Raw genomic sequence first — 21872 nt, forward strand, 5'->3', positions numbered from 1 at the left:
CAAAGTAGGGTGAACTAGAAGAAAAAATTCACTTAAAAATGAATTTTTACACTACTAGAAGAGAGTGCAATTCTTAAAGAGTAAGAAATCCCAATCATAGTTTTGAAACTAGCTATGTAGCTCTAACGATAAGAAATTTCTATCTGGTCTCGAAGGAGAAGTCACATTTCTGTGTTCAGGACACTACAGGATGTTGCCACAAGGATCTCTTGACTGTCTTTGTATCATCCCAGGGTTCCTAGAGGAAAAACTAACATATTATTTCATCTCATAAAAATTTCAAGTGTTTTATAAATTGGCTGCTTCATTTTACAAATATCAAAATAGAGGCTCAGAGATTACTTGCCCAAGATAACCCATTAAACACAGATGAGGATTCAAACTCACCATGTTTTACTCTTCCAATATTGTCTAAAACAAAGCCGTCAAACAAAAAATGGCAAAACATAGACTCATTCATTAGACCTTCGATTTTATTGAGTGCCTGCCTTGTACCAGACATTTTCCTATGAATTAGGGATACAGAGATGAGCCTAAATCAGTGCCCTGACACTTACAGCATTCGAAAAGGTTGTGAAAAGATGATCTCTTTGTTGTGTTCAGGAAATATCAAAGATACTAATCCAGACGTAGAGAAGTGGGTTAGAGAAGGCTGAGAGAGAACCATGGGAGAGAGCTTGTGGGGTCCTGTAGCCCCAGGTAAACACTTTGCATTCCAAGTACAATGAGAAATCAGGAAAATGACATGTTATTCATAGCAGTGGGAAGCCTGGACTATAAGGGAAAAAGAGGCAGCAGAAAGACCTGCGAAGAGGTGCCCGTGGTCTTCACAGATGCCAGAGATAATGGCGTTAGGTGAGAGCAGTAACAGTGGACTCGGTGAGAAATGGATACAGCCAGGGTGTACTCCAAAGGCCAGGGGAAAGGATTTGCTCATAGAGTAGATGCTGGCCTTAGGCGCTGGGGAGGTACCAAGGAACTCCCATTAGTGGAACCACAAATGCAGATTGGGAATAGGAGTATGAGGCTGAGGAGGCAGGCATGATTTCATTTTGAAGTTCTCTTCAAATGAAAGGATTTCAGATGTTCAGGAAATCTTTGGGGAGTTTTAAGTAAAGGAGGAAAATCGTTCCATTTTTCTTGCGGAGAGATCACGCTGGTGGCAGTGTTTGGGATGGATTAGGGAAAGGAGGAGAGGAGAAGCAGTGAAAGCAGCTGGCAAATTAAATGCTGAGTTAAGTGGGGGATTATGAAGGCTTGGACTGAGACAATGGCCGTGGGGATAAAGAAGAGAGGCTACATTTGAAATATTATGGGGCAAGGGAGTTAATTAAAAAACAGTGGCTTATAAGATGTGAGAAGAGAAGATTAAAATCATCTCCCTTTTCTGAACATTCTGAAGTCTGGGAGGTTCAAGAATCTCAGCAAATCCCACATTTTCTTAAAGGGCCAGTAAATTTAATGAACAGTTAAAAAATATTCAAATAACTATAAAGAGTTTTTAAAAGAGACAGCAGAGGCAAGATATTTCTTTTTATATTGGACATTTCTTTTATATTGGATCCAGAATTTAAATTTCTACCAACAGTTTGAATTGTAGTGATCATTCTGTTGACTCTGTATACCATAAATAAGTGTAGCCATTATATAGGGTGACAGTTTAACACTCCAAAGTGTTGTCTGTCTCAAGGGGTCACCTTGGAAGTTTACAGTCTGACTGTAATGATGCTCCCTGTCATTAATGCAAATTTTCTACCCTTTATGCAGGAGGTTATTTTTAAAGTCAGCTGGGAATTGCATCAGAAAGAGTTCCCACTACTTTGGCCACCAACCTAATTTTTTATTTTAAAATAGAAACATCCTGGCCAGGTGCTATAGCTCATGCCTATAATCCCAACATTTTGGGATGCTGAATCAGGTGGATCACTTGAGGCCAGGAGTTTGAGACTAGCCTGGCCAACATGATGAAACCCCAGCTCTACTAAAAATACAAAAACTAGCTGGCTGTGGTGGCATGTGCCTGTAATTCCAGCTACTTGAGAGACTGAGACAGGAGAATCATTTGAATCCCGGAGGCAGAGGTTGCAGTGAGCCAAGATCATGCCATTGCACTTCAGTTTGGGCAACAGAGTGAGACCTCGTCTCAAAAAAAAAAAAGAAAAAGAAAAAAGAAAAAAATAGAAACACTCATCTCAATTGCCCACTTTGTTCACACTACTTGGCTGTTTCAAAAAGTCAGGTCAGTATACAAAGGAGGAAAATTTTCTTCCCTGAGGATATGTAAGATGCTATGCTGCAGGTTCTTAAAGCCGTATGGAACCACAGCTTAACCACAGGGGTTCTTTCTGGTATCTGGGCCTTTGGGCTTCTTCCCGCTTCAGGGCTCCTCATCCCTCCCACCTTTATTTTCACAGCTTGTCTTTCAGAATCATTTCAGCTCTCTGTGCACCAGAATTTACCCTCTGACCTCCAAGGCCATTTCGTTCATCCTATGCTCTCCTGGACCGCCAATGTTTACCTCTGTCCTCACCATTTTGTAACATTCTGTTGGCTGCTTCCACCATTTCTTTGCGAGGTCTTAGAGAATTGGAACTGATATCTTTATAATGTCCAGCACTTAGCATAGGGCCTAAGTACTAAATAAATATATATATTTCAAATTATTCAATTATTTTCAAATGATTGATTTGATAATTGAAACATTTGAATAATGGCTAGCTCTACAGATTAAAACAATGTTTTGGGTTTATTTGTTTTGTTTTCATTTAAAAAAAAAAAGCAACCTCAAAACAGTTAATCTAAACTCCCTTGGTAACAACTTCAGCAGGGAATGCTCATTTGGAGGTACACATGAGCTCTGACATGTGGGTGTCTGAATTAGTTATATTATTTTATTGGTCATATAGCATAATAGGAGTATACTTTAAAGATTCATTTTTCATTGGCATATCTCTAACCACAATAGCAGCAGCAACTAATCTTAGGCAGCTGGCTTTGCACCAGCTCCTATGGCAGAATCCACCACTTATTCCTAACAGAACGTCCATTTTATTGACAGTAATGATGCGTATGTCTACATGCTCTTTTGAGTTGGCTATGGCCTTGCGACCAAGTTCTAGCCAGTGAGCTGGAACAAAGGTGTTGAGAAGGACTTCCAGAGGGCTTCCTAAAAGGTAGACAGACATTCTGGGGAAGTTCTTTTCCCTGTTCTCAATTGTCTTAGTCCATTTGGGCTGCTATAACAAGATGCTATAAACTCAGTGGCTGATAAAAAGTAAATTTATTTCTCACAATCTAGAGGTTGGGAAGCCCAAAATCAAGGTGTTGGCAAATTTGGTGTCTGGTGGGCTCTTATTTCCCGGTTCATAGACGGTGACTTCTCCATGTGTTCTTATGTGATGGAAGGGGCAAGACAGCTCTCAGGAACCTCTTAGAAGACACTAAACCTATTCATGAGGCCACCATCCTCATGACCTAATCACTTCTCAAAGGCACCCCCTTTTAATACCACCACCTTGGGGTTAGGATTTCAACATATGAATTTGTGGGAGGACATAAGCATTTGGTAGGTCACTCTGATACTTGCACTGAGCCATTTTGACCATGAGATTACCTAGAAGGAGCAGTCTGTCTCTAAGACACCAGACCCAAGAGAACAAATTCTGTTATTGTTCCTGTAATGTCAGGGGACCAACATGTTAGCAGCAATCTGTATTTTTATTTTTGAGGCAGTATGTTGCTTTGTCACCCAGGCTGGAGTGCAGTGGTGCGATCATAGCTCACTGTATGCTCAAACTCCTGGACTCAAGAGATTCTCCCACCTCAACTTCCCAAGTCGCTGGGACTACAGGTTCACACCACCACACTGGGCTGATTTTTTAAAAAACTTTTTTTAGAGATGGGGGGGGTCTCACCATATTGCCCAGGCTGGTCATGAACTCCTGGCCCCAAGTAATCCTCCTGCCTTGGCCTCCCAAAGCACTGGGATTACAGGCATGAGCCACTGCTGCCAGCCTCCAGATGTCTTTGCATGTGGAAATGAAACCTTGTGCAGTTAAGCTGTTTTTATTTTGGATTTTCTATACTAAGCAGCTACACTTACTCCTAATGAGCTTAGGTGTTTTACAGAGAGTGTTTCAGTTCACCTTTACCACATCCCTGTGCGTTAGGGGTTATTGTCCCCATTTTTCGGTTGAGGAAATTGAGATAGCAAAGTTGAGTTTGAACCATGACTGCTTGACTCTAGATCCCGTTATTATATGAGAATGGTTGTCCATTTTGAATGATTTATGCGTCTCCACCTATATGAAATTGTTGACTTTATACTTTCCTATACATTTCTTTAGATCACTCTTATCTTCTTTCACGTGTTTTCTTGTGATCAGAATTGATGGTTGGACAGGAAATCAGAAGGACTTTCTTTCCAAAGTTTTTGGCCCAAAGAATGAGGCCAAATAATATGTTCTATTACTCTCCAAGTATCTGTATAGTTGGAGTTTTGTTTTAGAGAGACCCTGATACTTTGTCCTGTTTCACCTTCGTGATGCTCTGAGAGCAAGACAAAGTGACTGATGTTTCTGTTATTTAATGAATGAAAAGACTGGGCCAGTCTAAGGCTGTCGACCACTTTTCATCCTATACACAGGATCCAATACCTGAAGTCACTCTGTCCTGTCTGGGGAGTTTTGGAGACCAGTATAGTCAGTAATGCACTGGAAGAATTTTAGAACTCAAGAGAACCTCTTTAATATCACTCTCTCAATTTATTTCTTTTAATTCAATTCTAATCATCAAAACTTATATAAAATATTTATACCAAGAATTTTAAAGAACTCTAAAACTAATAGAAAGGATAGGATTACAGGTAATTTTTCATTTGTTTGTTGGGGTTGTAAAAAGGCCACGAGGCAAACTTACTTTATCTGGACTTCATCTACCACATCTTATACATTTGTAAAGAGATAATTCAATTTCTAATAAAAATCTCTTGGATTCCTTTACAAGATATTTAGCTTAGCCATGTCGTTCCCTTTCATCTGGTGAAACTCATTCTAGCTCTTAAGAGGATCATGTCAGTTTGCACATCAGTGAATAGCCTCATAACCCCCGTTTCTACTCACAGCAAACACCCTTGAGGTTAGAGCTTGATGGTTAAACACAAAGAGTCCCAATGCCCTAAGATTCCGCAGATGCCTGTTGAATTACCAGGATGCTCATAGACTGCAAATACTTAACAAAAGGAGTTTCTTCTCCTTGACGCCCTCCTCACCCTCACCCTAGCCACTCTCACTCCCACCACAAGTGAAAGAAAAAAAAAAATCTCACTTCAAACAGTGCACCTGGCCATAATCTTTTCTACTTCAACTAATCGCTATTTGCAGTGGCATGAGGTCGGGGGATGGGGAGAGGGTGGAGATTTCACTGGCTAATAATGAAGTATCAAACCACAAAATGATTTCATACGGTCGATTGTTCCATTCCAGAGCAGCCAACATCTTACATTAATTTTCAGTTGCAGGAACTATAGTTCTCATACAAAGAAATACATTCCTAACAAGGCACAGGAATTAATTTTCAAAATGGCCTTAATGCAAAAGCAGGCAAAGAGTTTCAAGTTGTTTCAGAGTTTCAGAATGACTTTCACAGATATCTGAAAATCACTCAACTTCTGGACTTTTAAAAAGCATTAGTGTTCTTAAAAGAGGCAAACCCCAGTTTTTATAGTTAACCAAGTTTTGAATTACACTTTCGTGTTTGTAACTATTTGTTTAAGATCTGTCTAGTTAGATTGTACATGTCATGTGAACAGAAACTTTGCCGATTTTTGTTCACTACTTTATCATCAGTGTTCAGCAGAGTGCCTGGGACATAGTAGGTGTTCAATAAATATTCTCGATTTCATGAATGAATGAAATCCCAAGGCTATAGATAATTCTTTAAATGTTTGTTATAATAACATCCTGTTGCCAAATGGCCAAAAGGGAAGAGACAGTAGGAAGGGAGGGAATTTATAAAATTGTATAAATGTTATTGTTTATAGAATGCCTTATTTAAGTGGAAATATTTTCACATATAGTAATAATAATGGTGATCATCAGTAACAGTAGAGTTAGTAACAGTAGTAGTAATAGTCACAGGGTAGTGGTAGTAGCCTTGAGTGATTATTATGTGCCAGGTGTTGGGGTTAGCTCTTTGCATGAATCGCATTTTATTTTCACAGCTTCTCTGTAGGATACTTATTTATACTATCCCCATTTCACAGATGAGAAAACTGAGGCATAGACGCGGAAATAACTTTTTCAAGGTTCCAGGATCACATAGGTAGGAAGTAGCAGATTTGGAACTAAACTTTATCTCATCAGATTAAAAGAAAAAAAAAATCCAGAGACAAAGAGGAAACCTGATAATCCATGCATAGATATCCATACATTTTAAAGGACCCTGCATTGTTGCTCAAAAAGCCCAAAGAGCTTTTGTGGTCTGACATGGAGAACTAATAGGGACTGTGATCAGTCACTTAAGAGGTTGTGTGAATTCCTGCCATTCTTTTTCCTTTTTGTCACAATAAAAGGAAAACTTACTTAAAACCTGCCTAAGTGGTAACCTCAAATTAAGGAGTTTTACATGTCCCATATTTGTAAGCCTGCTGGCAGCTCTCTACTGATACATGTTGGCTCTTCTGTCAATTTGGAATGATCTCCTCTGTCTAGATAGAACATTCTTGGCCTTTAGGAGAGAGAGATTATGTTCATTCATCCGGACTATGGCATAAATTAATCTGGCAATTTGTTTCTCCAAATCATTCAGTTCAGTTCCTTCATTCATTCAACATCATGAGCAACACTTAAGGGCTGTGTTTCTTGGAGTGCTGTCTTGTTGGCAGTCAGAAGTGGCTTGATAGTTTCCAAGGAAAAAATGATGATTTAAACTTATTAATATTTATTTGCAAATTTGAAATGTAAAATAATTGTGGTTGTCACAGAAATTCCATTATATTTTTACAAGTTGTCTTGCTAATATTCACTTAACTTGACTAGTGTGGTTTTAGCTCATTTGTATATTTGCTGAAGTGGACATTTGCTGAATTCTTGTTTTCCATCATTATTGTGTGGCTTTACAATTCTCATAAATAGATAAGTGTCTCAAAAGTGATTTGCTGAACATAATGTTAATGATGACAACAGGCACATAGTTATATAGCTCAAAATAATGTCATATACGCGAATATGAAATAGAATTTGAGTGTAAATGTGAATATTTATGTCTTGGAACAAGTAAATATGTGTGCTATAATGTCATATACATGAATAAGAAATAGAATTTGAATGTAAATGTGAATATTTATGTCTTGGAACAAGTGAAATGTGACCAGTTTCTAACCGTTCCTCCCTCCTCCACAAACGTGTGCATAGAAAGAATCAGAATGAATTTCTGAGGGTACATTTCACTGTAAGCAGATTACACCCAAGTAATCCTGACTTGAAAAATGAATGAATGAATGAATGAATGAATGACTATCTGAAGGTTGTTTATATTACTTGTCAACACCTAGGCTATTAGATATTTTGAAATTTTTAGAATAGAAACATAAACCCAACAAAACAAAGCTTGATGATATGATTGTTTAGCACTTGAATTTCTCTAAAACAAGATCGAAATAATGCTTTTTCTTACAAAATTGGCAAATTAAGTCAGTAAAGAGACAAAAGTTCTTGAAGTATCCAAGTCCATACTATGGCTAAGATCATTATAATTAAAAAAAATACTATGCCCTCTATGCCCTGAGAGAAATCAGGGGCCTTTGACAAGAATCCTTTATTTGGTGACACTTTTGGACTTCTTGTTATTAGCAGTAGGAGAGGGAAAGAAGTTGCTATGGCTTCATTGTTAGATGAATCTATTGATATTCAGAATGTGAACCAGCTCCTAGCCTTTATGCAGAACACGTATGAGGCGAAGGCGCAAGACAACATCTTGTTCCATTGAATTACTTAAAGCCCCTGCCACAGGAGAGGGCATTTCCACAGTTAACAGTTATTTTGTGATTCATGTGCAGGCTGCAAGAGGTGGCTAGACTCAGTAGTGAAGCATTTCTACACAAATAAAAGAGCTGCACTGAATGCCAGGTCACACACTACTTGATCCAAAGAGAACAGGCAGACACCACTCCAAAGAACACTATTGGCTTTGTGCTCCAGGGAAATACAACGTCTGTGTGACCACTCCAAGTTGTGCAACAAGGTGGCCCCTACTCTGCCTCCTGCTCTTGATTCAGGGTTGAAAGAATTGGTGAAAATCACAAGTCCACACAACTCCATCTAATGAGGATATGTCTTTTCTAGCTCTTTGTTATTAACTAAGCAGTGAGAAATAACATTCTGCTTTCTGGCACTAGAGTATGCTAGCTTTTGAGGGAGAATGTGTTCTTACAATTTTTTTTTCAAGTGAAGGATAAGGAAAAAAAACACATTTTTCTATGGTGCTATAATACCTTTTAAAAAATTGATTTTAAGTGGTTTGCTTAAGCAGACTGTCTCAATATATATATTCCAGTTCCAAAAATGCTATCACTATAAATGACAAGAATTAGATAAGATATTAGGATTACTTAAGAAAACCAAAGTGGAAGAAATACTTCCATTACTGGGAATTTGATTCATTTCCAATGCATGATAATTTTCTTTACTTGTTGAAAATAATCACTGATGCTATATTATTGGTCATATTTTAAAACCACATCCAAATGCTCCAACATACCATGAAGAAATACTTTTGAGAACAGAAGGCAACAAATGGGTCCATTAGGAATTCACTGACCATCATCTCCCAAGTTGAAAAATATAGTTTCTAGCTTTTGGATAAGGTCTGTTTAACAACTAGATATCCAAACTATTATGTGCTTTTTGCCATCCCCAGCCACTTTCCTCTATGCTCAAACATGTTAAACGTGTATAAATACATGCATATATGTTCTTGGTTGGCTCATTTTTTTAATTAACAAAAAGAAGATATTCTACCATGCATTTTACTCTGCAACTTGCTTTTTAATCACCCCAAATTATAACATGGATAACTCTCCACATCAATAGATTTAAAAATATGTTTAGAAAAATCTAATGTTGTCAATACAATAATATAACAAAAAAGAAACCAACTGAATGTGAAACTTTTCTTGAATTGAGAACAAATGCAAAAGAATCCCTCATTAATATGACAAAACCCTGTTATCAATCTTGAAATTTTATGTTAACAGCTCATCATTTAAAAACTAGGAGATGTCTTTTAAACAGTTATTAAGGTATATAATAAACTGCAAATATTTAAAACATATAATTTGATAAGTTTTGGCATATAAATATACCTGTGAAGCCATTGATACAATCAGGATAATGAGCATATCTATCAACCCAAAAAGTTTGCTCATGTGTAACCTCTCATGTGTAATTTCTCTATCCAGTTCCACTTGGTTTCTCATTTCTAGCAAGCTACCAATTTGCTTTCTGTACCATAGATTGCTTTGCATTTTCTAGATTTTTATGTAAATAGAATCATACCATGTATTCTTTTTTGGTTTGGATTTTCTCCAGTGTAACTATTTTGTATTGAATGTGTTCTTTTTTATTATTAAGGAGTGTACTTTTATATGTATATGCAGTTAGCCCTCGGTATTGGCAGCTTCTGCACCCTTGGATTCAACCAACTGTTGATCAAAAATATTCAGGAAAAAAAGAACAATAGAAAATAACAATACAGCATAAGAAATGCAAATAAAAATAAAGCAAAACAACTATTCATGTAGCATTTACATTATTTAAGTATTGTAAGTAATCTAGACAGGACTTAAAATATGAGAGGATGTCTGTGAGTTACATGCAAATACTCCACCATTTCATGTAAGTGACTTGAGCATCTGCAGATTTTGGTATCCAAGGGAGATCCTGCAGCCAATCCCCCATAGATATGGAGGGACTGCTGTACTACAATGCATATATCCAGTTACTAATAGACATTTGAATTACTTCCAGTTTGGAGCAATTGTAAATAAAACTGCTGTGGATCATTTTCCAAAGTGGTTATATGATTTTACATTTTTACTAACAGTATATGAGAGTTGTTTCATGTTCTTGCATGATCAATCTTTTTAATATTAGCAATTCTAATTGGGGCATAATAGTATCTCACTATTGTTTTAATTTGTATTTCCCTCTTAATAATATTAAGCATCTTTTCATATGCTTATTTACCATCTGTATCTCTTCTTTTATAAAATATCAATTCTTTTGTCTATTCTTAATGGGTTGTTTTGTTATTGAGTTTTAAGAATGCTTTATATATTCTTGAGTTAAGTTTGTTACCAGATATGCGATTAGCAAATACTTTCAGTCCGTGCCTTGTCTTTTTGTTCTCTTTACAGTGTTTCTCTTAAAAAGAAGTTCCGCTTGAAAGTTCCATTTATTAATTCTTCTTTTATGGATTAAGCTACTCATATCATATCTAAGACATCTTTGCCTAATATAAGTTCAGAAAAATTTTCTCATGAAATATTTGTGTATGTTACAAATTATGACTCAGTTTCCTTCATCTTCCTCCTTTTCCTTCTTGCAAATATTTTAGCACCATGTCTTAAAAGCGCTATTCTTTCTCCACTGAATTGCCTTTGTGTCTTTGTCAAAAATCAGTTGCCCATACATTATGGTTCTATTTCAGAACACTCTATCTGTACTACTGGCCTTTATATCTGTCTCTATAATACCACACTGTCTTGAAAAATGCAGCTTTATAAAGATCTTGAAGCCAGGTATTGTTGGTCTTCAAACTTTGATTTACTTTTTGAAAGTTATTTCAGTTATTCTAGGTTCTTTGCATTCTCATATTGTAAATTTTTACAAAAATCCTGGAGTTTTCTTTGTGAGGAGCTTTTTATTCACATTTAATTCATTTATTAGGTTTTGAACTAATAAGCATTGGTAGTTTGTGTCGTTCAAATAATTTGTCTATGCAGTTACAGTTTCTGATATTCTTCATTCCGCCACAAACAGCCATATTTCCACCTGTTACATTTTTTCTTCTCCCTGAAGAATTCCATTTAACATTTATTATACTGAGGGTCTTCTGATGATTTAACATTTATTACACTGAGGGTCTTCTGGTGTTGAATTACTTCACCTTTTACATTGGTGAAAAAGTCGTCATTTCCCCTTTATTTTGAAAGCTACATTTACTAGATACAAAATGCTACATTAATAGCTTTTCATTTTTAGTACTTCAAAAATGTTGCTTCAATGTCTTTTTTGCTTAAATTGTTCTCAATAAGAAATCTGCTGTCATCCTTTCACTGTTCCTCTGAATGTCATGTGTCTTTTTTTTTTTTTTCTGGCTGCTTTTAGAGTTTTCTCTTTATCACTAGTTTTCAGCAATGTCTGTATTTTTCTTCATGCTTCCTGTGTTTGGGGTTTGTTAAGCTTCTTGGGTCTGTGGGTAGAAAGTTCTCAAAAATTTGGCAAAAAAATAGCCATTATTTTTGTCCCTTCCTTCTCCTTCTGGCATTCTATATATATATATGTATTTGAAAGCTTTATGTTGTTTTTAGTTTATGTTGTTCTCTTTACATCTTTTTAAACAGTCTTTTTTTAAAAAACAAATCTCTGTGCTTCATTTTTAATGTTTTGTATTGCTATGTCTTCAAGCTCACGAGTGTTTTCTTCTGAAATGTCTAATGTACTGTTAATTAAGACCTATGCATTTTTATCTTGGTCACTGTAGATTTTATCTGTAGAAGCACAATTTAGGTCTTTTTATATTTTCCTTTCTCTAGTTATCTTATTCAGTCGTTTCCTAGCTTCTTAAATGTATATAATTATAATAACTTTTAATGTCCTTGTCTACTAATTCAAATATCTCTGTCAGTTCCGGATTGGTTTCAATGGACTGAGTTTTCTCTTCATTATGGGCTGTGTTTTCTGTTTCTCTGTGTCATGCCTGGTAATTTTTGATTGGTTGCCAGGCATTGTGAAGTTTGCCTTTTTGGATACTGGGTAATTTTGTATTCCCATCAATATTTTTTCTTCTGGTGTGCAGTTAAGTTTCTTGAAAACAGTTTTTCTGGTATGTTTGGTATGATCAGAGAAGCATTTAGCTTAGTGATAAGTATTCCATACTACTGAGGCAAAGCTCTGACTACTGTACCTGATGTTCCGTACAGTATAAAGTTTTCCAGGCTGTCTTGGAGGAGATCCTCAGCCCTGACTGAGTTCTAGCAACTGTTCCCTCAAATCCCTTCAGTTGGTCCTATCCCCAACCTTGGGTAGTTTTCTTACATATAGGTGTGGTTAGGTACTCTGCTGAATACTCAAGGAAAAAGGGTCTTAGTAGTTTTCTCTCTGTGCAGCTCTCTTTCCCAGCACGCTGCCCCGTGAACTCAAGCATTGTTAGCCTTCCAGTCTCTCAGCTCTGTATCCTCAACTCATGGAGTCTTTCAGGCCCCACTGGGTTTCCCATCCTTGTTTTGCTGCCTGAAAAAAAAAATCTCTCAAAGCGGTAAGAAGCTATATAACAGATCTAGCTTGCTTTGCCTCTTTCAGGAAGCACTGCCATTCATTGCCTGATGTCCAATGCATTGAAAACAGTTGTTTTTTTTTTTCATATAATTTGTCCAGTCTTTTAGTTGTTTTGGATGAGAGCACAATCTAATCCCTTTAACTCCATCTCAGTTGGAATTGGAAGCTCAGATGTATCATTTTAGAAATCATATACCAATAACTATTTGTCTGCATTGGTTCTGAATTCCCATTACCTTGGCAGGGGATGTCAACATTTTTGGAAGCTTGCCTTTTGAACTGAGGCTTAGGGAATTAATATAATTTTAGGATGAGTGTTCATTAGACAGATAAAGAAAAGGAGGAAAGTCATTCTAGGCAGAAATTACAAAGACATAGAGATCTGAAAGGCATGCCATGTTAGGGAACTTCAGGAAACTTAAAATGATTACATTACCAAAAATGAGTGTCAAAAGAAAGACTCAATATTGAGATCTATGTAGGAAGCATGTAACTCTCTTTTCAGGTCTACTTTGCTTTGGCCCACAGGACAACTTACCCATTTTGCACCATACAAATTTTAAAGGCATCTTCTTATTTTTATTCTCTGAAAAGAAAACCCACTTCACACTGCATTAATAAGAAATACAGGGTTTTCTGACGATTCTGTAGAAATAATAGAGGTGGGAGTTTTTAGTATATAGCAAGCACTCAGCATTTTATTAGAAACTTCTCTGTGCACCATCTATTTCCTGATTCTTCTCATCTTCCATTAGTGGCTGCATTTCCTCTCTTTCACTCTCCAATTGCCCCCCTTTACCCAAAACTCATGTTCTGTTAATGCCCAGATCTACCCTCCGGCCCTTCCATCTCTCCTTTATTTTTAGGCAATTAATTTAGCTGCTCTTTTCTGACATCTGTCTCTAAGACTGTATATCCTTACTGAGTCCTTAATACGGCCTTCAGTATGTAAAAGCCATTACACTGAGGATGAAAACAAAAGCTTCTCCAGTTGCTAAAATCTGGCATTCCCAGAAAAAAAAATAGATTTTTTCCTCTGTTAGAAGTATACTTGATAAGCATATGAAGGTCTGCATATAAGAAGTTAAGAGTTAAAATGAAAACTTGGCTGCGTCTTTGATTTCTTGTTTGTGGGATTAGAGTCTGGTCTCCATAGTAAATTTCTTTTCTTTATTCTCCTTCATCACTATCTACAGCTTGATAACCATTGTCTATATTAGTGAATGAAGGAAGAAACAGAATATGAAAGGAATGAAATATGGAGAAAAGCAAAGAAGCATTAGGATTGGAGGGAAGAAGATGAATTCAGTGTTGAATTTAAAATACTTGCATTGGTTCCAGATTGAGAAATTCAATTAGTGTTAGTCAGCTCTTGCTACTCTAATAATCCTGCAGCATAAACAATATCAAAATATCATGACATATAACAACAGACATTTACTTCTCTCATGTATAGATTTATGGGTCAGCTGAAGTTCGGCTGACATCGTCTGGTCATGGTTGAATTTAGCTGGTTGGCGTCAGGCTCCAGGTGAGGTTGGAGTATGTTCCAGGTTTCTCATTCTGGGATCAGCAGCACATAGGGTATATTCTTCCTTTACTAATGGCAGAAGCACATGAGGCCAAGCCATGTCATGCAAGGGCATTTAAAACTTCTCCTTGTTTGATTATCATGAGCATTCCATTGGCCAGAACAAGTCACATGGCAAAGCTCAATCAACATCAAAGTGATGGGGAAATGAACCCCACCTACTCCAGTGAGATATCTTGCTGAATTTCTGGCACAGGATATGGTTGTATTATTCTTTAACTGAGAGATTTAAAGAATTGGGAGGAGTAATTCAGTGTACCATAAATAGGCAGTTGAAAGGTAGGACTGGAGTTCAAAAGTGGGGAATTCATAGCTGATAGTGGAAGCCTTAGGCATATTTTTCAGCACACAGAAGGGAGGATATTAAATGATAAGACTGACACTGGAACCTTAGGATATGCCTCATGTAGGAAGTAAGTGCAAGATAAGGAGGATGAGAAGAACACTGGGAGGGTGGAATCAAAAGTGTAAAAGGGAATATTGTCAGAAGAAACAATCGAAGGCTTTACAAGAAATTGTAATTGGTCAATCACAAGCATTTCGTGACTTTTCCCTCTACTCTCAACCCTCTACCTTTTTCTCAGCCAGGTAATAGAACTGAACTATCTGCTGAAGTCTCTGATCCCATTTTCTTACCACTTGATTCTTACTACAGCAAAAACAAGTATTGTAAAGAAGCAGATAGAGTTAATTTTGGCTCTCTTTTAAGACTTTAAAACATACACAAAGAGGGTTATTCACTAGTCCACAAAGCCTTCATATATAAACACATACACATAGATCTGAATTTAGTATATGTTTACTATGAAGGGTCTTAAGTATCATGTATTAAATATGTTGTATGGTCAGCCTCATGGAATAATGCACACTTTTATTCATTTGCTGTGACTCATCATTTCATAAGCGCTGGGAGGAGGACCCTGACCACAACTGTGCAAAAACTTCCATAATAAAACCATAATGGGCACTGCACAAATTGCCTTTTTTAGATTTGGGGTTTCATTGCAATTGGAAAATTTGGACGAATTTTCTTGAGGCTTGGCTTGAGGAACTCTCAGTTGCTCTTGGAAAATCCTGAATCTGGTATATGGCTTTAGGTAGAAGATGTGCTCTAAAGCCCAGTACTGGATGTCGGTGGTGGTGTTAGTGTGTGGAGGACTCCATAGAAAATTATTTGTGGGAAGAGCTATTTTTCCTTCTCAGGCATGTATTGAGAATAGAAAGTGACAGTTCAGGTCCAATTTATTGAGCATCTATTTAATACTACTTGTAATTGTTCTTGTCACTCTCCTGTTGAAAATCCTTATAGATGAAGTCTAAATTTTCTGACATGATATGTCAGTTATCAATTTATTGCCTCTAATTTTCCCTTTTTAACATACCATGTGATTTTCATCTCCAGCTTGGGCCAAGGCTGCCATATATAGATGTACAGATCACATGAACAAACCCTAGTTTTCCCCCCAGCTTCATCTCTCATCCTTCCTCTCTTGGATTTTACTCTTTAGTCAAACCTTCCCCCTCATCTCTGGCCTGGGTCACCTTTTCTCTCTCCCTACTTTGTTCTTCCTACACTTTCATCAGCAAATCCCACTTACCCTCAGCATGTCAGACAGGAATCATTTTTTCTGGAAAGTCTGCTGAATCAGTCAGTACTGTTGGGTGTCTTTCCCAAGTGCTCCTGAAACCAGCTTTTTATCCTCATCCTTTGTGTTGCAGTTACCAGTTTCCTTCTCTTTCTCCCACGAAATATGCTCCTGGAAAGTCGAAGAATTCTGTCTTTCCCCATTATAGTTTCAGTTCCCAGCTGGGCCCAGGCACATGCACCCAATGGCACCTCATGTGTATTTACTGAATAAATGGCTAAATAACAAGGCGCCTGTCTTTAGGGAGATAATGATCTGCACAAAACATTAGTGCACAGTACATTAGTTGAACTTAAAAATGTAATTCTGTGTTAATTGTTTAGACAAATCTGGATGGAAAAGGCAGTATTTGAGCTAGTCTTTAAGGGTTTCATGAGACAGAGTGAGGAATTAAGGATGGAGAAAACAGAATAAGCAAATACATAGAGAAGACCTCATTTATGGTATGCTCTGGACATGTGAAAAGAATCTCAGTTTTCTGGGATGGTCAGGTGTATGATGAGAAACATAACTGTGGCAAGGAAATGTGAACAGAAAATTTGGGGTCAGATTCTGGAAGGCCTCAGTATACACAGAGGCAGTGGTTATGAACAGGTGGTTCTGCAGTACGAGCATCGTCTGGGAATCTGTAAAAAATGCAATTCAATTCTAATGCATCCCATACTTTGAGAGCTACTCTTCTAAAGCACTGACACTTTTCCTTCTGATCCCAACCTACCATTGCTGTGTTTGTGTTTGCAATAGAACATCTTTTCCAAATCTCCTCAGGGCTGCTGTACTTTGAGGTTAATTTGCCCAGATAAATAAAATGTGGTGCATCCTGCTGGCTTCTGGATCATATGTCAGACATCTTCAGAGAAGTCTGACCTCAAAAATTAGCCCCAGTCCATAATTTCTGCATTAGCACATCCTATTCTCTTTCGAGTTCCCAAGTTTCCCCTCTACAGAGATTGTTTCTGGGATTCCTCTGCTTCAACATTTCCAAGGAAAGAAAAGCCAAACACTCAGAAATGTTTAGGAGTGGAGTCATGGACCACTGCTCTTCCTAAATCTGTCCCTCTAGTATTCAGCAAGTTTATACTGATGCCTACACTGTCATTTAAAGAAACAAGGTCATGTGTCCACAGAATGCACACTGAGGTCAACCCTCCCTCTCCTCCATTCTCAGAGAGACCTCATATCCAAGATTAGCATGAAGATGGTGTGTTAAATCTCTGCTAGTTGAGCTTCCCACTTTCCTCAAGGGTGGTCCTGGTTTGCTGCTGCTGTGAACTTTCGATTTCTTAATCGGAATCCATTCCCCTCTTGCAAGTTTTTATTTCCTTCTTTCCACCCTCGTCCAACAGAAAAGTCTCTTAACTACCCAGTTTCAACTCTCCTAAGTCTCAGCACTTTACTTTTAAATTGCTCATTATTCCTGTAATTAGCGAAAATGTCTTTCCCATTGGACTGTGAATTCTATGGGGTTAGGTACTACTTCTGATTTATTCACTGCTACATCCTTGTGTTTTATATAGCAGGGCCTAGAACATAGTGGGTGCCTAATAACTATTTTTTTTTTTTTGAGACAGAGCCTTGCTCTGTCACCAGTCACCAGGCTGGAGTGCAGTGGTGTGATCTTGGCTCACTATAATCTCTGCCTCCCGGGTTCAAGCAATTCTCCTGCCTCAGCCTCCCAAGTAGCTGGGACTACAGGTGCGCACCGCCACGTCCAGCTAATTTTTGTATTTTTTAGTAGAGACAGGGTTTCACCATGTTGGCCACAATGGTCTCGATATCATGACCTCGTGATCCACCCGCCTCAGCCTGCAGGAGTGATGTGGTGTTATAATACAAGTCATAAGAGTTTACCTCTTAGTAGCTCCAGAGCCCAGAGTCATATAATAGTAGGCACTAAATGAATGATTAGTAATACCTTGATACATACTATTTCCCTCTCCTTAGACTGCCTTCCTCTGTTTCTGGGCCTACTAAAATCTTCATCCTTCTTCAAGACTCCAGTCACGGTGACGACATAAGACCACATGGGCTGTGCATCTCGCAACTCCAAGGAATGCTATTCAGATGAGATTGGCTGCATTCAGAGTGATATGCCTCTAGACCAGGGAATGCTATTCAAAGACTGAGATGTGAAGGGCACCCCACTGGAGTTGTACAATATAAAAGCCCCTCCCAGTTCAATTGTCTCCCCTACCAGGAAGGCTTTCTGGATGCAGACTGTAATCTCCAGGGGGCGGTGATTTTTGTCCTACCCAGCACCTAGAACAGTGCCTGGCTCATAGCAAGCAGAGAATGAATGTTTGTTGAATGCATGAATGAGCTTCTCAGTGTTGAAAAATCATTTGTCCTCTGTGCCTCACACCTTGTTCCTGCTTGTTGTTGAGCAACTGTTTTGTGTGATGTTTGAAAGTTCAGCAGTTCAGTCATAATTATGATCCAGTTCCCAATGATTTGGGACCTTCATTGTACTTTTTTATACTGGAAAGTGAGGGCTTCCGAGAGTCTGTAATTGTAGGACCGAAGACTTCATGCCACTTCTATATCCAGGTGGATCAACTCTACATAGAAATTTTTGGAAATTGTGCACACCCATGTTTTAATGTGGTCTGGAAGTTTTACTTCAGGGTGTGGTGCAGGCAGTGTAGGCCACAAATCATGGTTTGTGAGAAGTACTGTTTTGAGAGCAAAGGCACTGGAAACTTGGAAGCAAAAATAAGGAAGCAAGAATAAGCCCTAATGGAGGGCAGCAATGTTCAGAAGCTGCCAGCCCAGCCCAAACTTTAGGCACAATCACCCGCCAGCATTGCTGCCTTAAATTATACAAAAGGATGGTGTTACCACCTTTTATATAATTCAAGGCAGCAATGCCTTCAGTGTTCCGAAGAGTTAGAGAAGGGAGGGACTGGTGTCATAAGCTCAGGTAACCAGACCTCATATTTCTGGTAGAACCATCTGGATATGCAATTTCAAGTTTTGTATATTTAGGAGTTTCAGGCAGATCTAGCAAGAATCATGTGTTCTCTTGCATAAGCTACAGAGCCCAAGAACCTATCCACACTTTACAGGACGTATCTCACTTGACAGGCTATTTATGCAGAGGTGTCTTCTGTTGGCCTGGAAGAAAAAAAGGTCATTCAATCCTCCAGTGTAGGACTCAGGATAGGTGTCAGCACACTAAGGCCCCTGAGCCAAATCTGACCTACATTCTGTTTTTGTAAATAAAGTTTTATTGGAACACAGCTATACTCATTGTTTACCTACTGTCTAAGGCTGCTTTCGCTCTACAACGGCAGAGTTGAGTAGTTGAGATAGACTGCACGGCCCACAAAGCTGTAAGTATTTCTTTTCTGGCTCTTTACAGAAAGTTTGCCAACCCCTGACTTAGGAGATGAAGCTTCCCTCTACCAGTTAAAGGTGTCCTATTACAACTGCCTGTCACTTTAACTCTCACAATAAGTTTAAATTCCATGATGGTTGGGGATCATCTATCTTATGCATTGCTGTATCCCCAGGAACGTTTGCATAGTAAATGCTTACTACATATTAGTAAAAGTAATTAATTAAGGATTAAAAAGGTGGAAAACTTAGAGTGGAAATAAAATATGCCCTTGAGAGGCACAGAAATTACCAGTAATTTGAAATCTACATTGATTTCTTGAAAGCTATACATTCATTTTTGTTGTTTAATTTTTTACCACCAAGAGCTCCAGAAATAGTTACATGCTAAGTAAATGTTCTAGTATTGATTTCTATGCACCTAACAACTTTCATTTTAATTTTAGAAATGTTTGTATAGAAAATTGTGACCTTTGAGATGCAATAAAATATATACTTACCAAGCCCCAAAGCACCTTTCAGAGACATCTTTTTTTTAGAGCAAGTTTCACTTTTGTAGCCCAGGCTGGAGTGCAATGGTGCGATCTTGGCTCACTGCAACCTCCACCTTCTGGTTCAAGCAATTCTCCTGCCTCAGCCTCTTGCGCAGCTGGGATGACAGGCTCCTGCCACCATGTTTGGCTAAATTTTGTATTTTTAGTAGAGATGGAGTTTCGCCATGTTGGCCAAGCTGGTCTCGAACTCCTGACCTCAGGTGATCCGCCTGCCTCAGCCTTCCAAAGTGCTGGGATTATAGCTGTGAGCCACCATGCCTGGCTCAGAGACATCTTAACATCATTGCACTTACTTATTGTACTAGTTTACTCTGACTGCAGTAATAAAATACCACAGACCAGGTGGCTTAAGCAACAGAAATCTATTTTCTCATAGCTCTGGAAGCTGGAAGTATAAGATCAAGGTGTTGACAGGGATGGCTTCTTCTGAGGCCCCTCTCCTTGGCTTAGACATGGCCGTCTTCTGCATGTGTCTTTACATGATCTTTCCTCTGTACCTGTACATCCCTGGTATCTCTCTCTGTGTCCAAGTCTTCTTTAAAGATATCAGTCAGATTAGATCAGGGCCACTCTCACACCCTCTTTATAATTTAATCACCTCTTTAAAGACCTTATCTCCAAATGCAGTCACACTCTGGGGGACTGGGGGTTAGGTCTTCAACATACGAATGGGAGGGCTCAATTTAGCCCATGACACCTACATATATCTATATACTTTCTTCCTTTATGCAAGGCTTGAGTACTTGCATGAAATCACATGTGAGCTTGACTATCACATCACTGACCACTGAAAACAATGTGGCTAATCCTGCCATTTGGGCAGGTGTGCTCATCTCCCCTACCTTCTCCATCGGAGGAATTCAGATTCCTTCTGGGTCAAGGATTTACCGATGACTGTTCTTCCAGTTAAACTTCCAACTAAGTCTTCAAGGCCAAGGTTTGCCCTATACAGACAAATCATGTAAATACTTTCAAGGTACTACATATGTTTAGAAATGGGAGAAAAAAAGATGGTGGAGGCGTAAGCATGTTGGCATCCACTGGTAGTCCCATCAAGGAGGCTGAAGTGGGAGGATCACTTAAGCCTGGAGTTTGAGGCTGCAGTGAACTGTGATCACACCGCTGCACTCCAGCCTGGGCAACAGAGCAAGTTTCTCTCTCTCTAAAAGGAAAAAAAAAAAAAGATGGGGGACTACTTAACCTAACTGTCAACCATTGGAAATTGATTAGATCCATTATAATACAGCCATAGTATGGAATGTGATACAGTCTTTTAATAAAAAGTTTGCTGAAGAATATTTAGTGATCCTGAAAGCTCTGTACAATATTGTTAAAGGGGAAAAAAGCAAGTCACAAAACAAAATTTATGCATTTATTTATTAAATATTTATTGAGCACCTGCTATGGTCAGGCAGGCACTGTTTTACGTTGTGGATCTGATGGTGAATGAAGCAAAGTATCTGCCTGCATGGAGCTTAAACTGTAGTGGGAAGCACTGATAACAAACAAACAACTATAAAACATGCTATCAGCTCATGTAGTGCATTGAAGGAAAATAAAGCTGAACAAGAAATCAAAGAATAGCAAAGAGAAACAATTGTTTTTGCTCATTTAGTCAGGAAGGTTTCTTGGAGGGAGCAACATTTGAACAGTGACCTGACTCAGGTGTGAACGCTGGTCATTGGAGGGTCTGAAGGAAGAACATCCCACAGGGGAAAACAGCAAATGCAAAGGTCATGAGTGGAAATATGTCTGGAGTGTCGGGAGAACCTCAAGGGGGCCAGTGTGGCTACGGTGGAGTAAAACAAAGGCTTGTATCCCAGGACCAATCTGATTTCAGCCCTATGGAAATAAAATAAATGTAGAGAAAAAAAATTCCAAGGAGAGATAGCAAGATTATGACACTATAGGTCATCTTAACTTCCGTTCCTTTGATTGCCTACAATATTCTAAATTTTCTGCGTGTGTACTACTTTAGAAAGATAAAAATAACGAACGTTTTCATACAGAAGTTTCTGTGGAGCTCATTACCTTTGCTCTGGGCACTCTGATTGGTTGCTGGGTGTTTAGACAGCTACTCTGGCTGCGCCTCATTCCAGGAACAAGGGAGAGCCCCTGGCTGGGAAAGCCAGAGGGAGGTACTTATTCAGATACTCTCAGGCAAACAGAGCAGGCTGATTTACAGTTA

Source organism: Sapajus apella, unplaced genomic scaffold, assembly GCF_009761245.1.
Source record: "Sapajus apella isolate SASKATOON/1434 unplaced genomic scaffold, GSC_monkey_1.0 scaffold2, whole genome shotgun sequence".
Lineage (NCBI taxonomy): Eukaryota > Metazoa > Chordata > Mammalia > Primates > Cebidae > Sapajus > Sapajus apella.